We start from the raw sequence: 1,617 nt of genomic DNA on the forward strand, positions 1-1,617 counted from the left end.
AAAGTTCAGAATGAAGGATATGAGATTAATTCAGTACTTGAATTGCCTGGTGCAAAGAAGAGTAGCTAATGATGTGGAGGAACATTTTGTTATAACGATAGCCCAAAAAATAGCTATTTCCATTGCAGAGACAATGTCTGAGATCTTATAAATACCATTTCATTCATTCGGGCATTGTTCTAGGTATTGTGGATGCAGTAAACAAAATTCCTTCCTTAAAGATTTTGTGGAGTTAAATAAAATGTCAGGCATTGTTCTAGGTATTGTGGATGCAGTAAACAAAATTCCTTCTTTAAAGATTTTGTGGAGTTAAATAAAATGTCATGTAGTAAAAAATGTTATGAATTTAAAAAGTGGAATAAGGGAGACAGTGAAACATATTTAAAATATGTTTTTAAGTTATTACATTTAATTGATATTTATATTTAAAATAAGATATTCGGGGAGTTTTATAGATTATATGAGTTGAGATCTGAAGAAGGTAAAGAAATAACCCATTCAAGATCATTCAAGATCCCTAGGAATCATTTTCTAGGGAGAGAAAACAGGTAGTAAGTAGAATTGCCTTGAGGCAGAAGGTAAAGACTAGCATAGAGGCAGTGAGTCTAGATGACAGTAAATGAAAGAGCAATAATAGGAAATGAGGTCAGAGAAATGTAGAAGGTGATGGATAATGTGGGGTTTTAATATGGGAAACCACTTTTAACAAGTGGGTAGTTTTAAACAGTGATGAGACATGACATATTTTGAAAGGATTACTCTGGTTATTGAGTGGAGAACAGTGTCTATGCTAGAGAATATCGTGTGGAAGGAAAAATGGCAGTTGAAGTTACTGCAGTAATTCAGATAATAATCTGAATAAGATAATGTCTGGGACCAGCTATGTGGTTATAAGGTCAGTTTTGGGATATATTTTGAGAGAATAGACAAGATCTGTGCATGGATTCAATGTAGGTATAAAAGAAAGATATGACTCTAGAATCATTCCATGATTTTTGACATAAACAATTAAAAGAATGGGAATGTTGAAACTGTGATGGGAGAAACTAGGTAAAAATTAGGTTGAGTGTAGAGGAGTTGACATGAAGAGTTCTGTTTGGAACATGTTACTTTTGAAATGCCTGTTAGACCAGTTAGGCAGCCATAGGGTTCTGAATAAAGAAGAGGTGTGTGGATATTTATCTGGGGTCCATTAGGCAGCATTTTAAGCCTAAAGACTACATGAAATTATGTGAGGATTAAGAACAGATGAAAAAGGGTGGTGTAACACGAGGTCCTAGGTCATGTCAAATGATGAAGCAATTAAAATGAACAATTAGATACATGAAACAATTCAAACTATAACAAAACAGTTAACACTAAAGAAACAAAATATAAAGTTTATATTTTAGAACCAAGACACAATGCACCCAGTGATATAATTTTTCCCCCAAAGGAAGGTATTGGGATTACCTTTCAAGGTCTGACCCAGCCATTTAGGCTGTAACTCTATTTCCTTGAAATTTCTACCTATAAGTGTCCTTTTAATATTTCCCTTGCATTTGAGTCCTAAGAATTGTTAAAAACTAAAATACCAGCTCTTCCTGAGATACTGAAGTTTATATAGAACACTGGATC

This window comes from Mustela nigripes, chromosome 2 (genome assembly GCF_022355385.1).
Source record: "Mustela nigripes isolate SB6536 chromosome 2, MUSNIG.SB6536, whole genome shotgun sequence".
NCBI lineage: Eukaryota > Metazoa > Chordata > Mammalia > Carnivora > Mustelidae > Mustela > Mustela nigripes.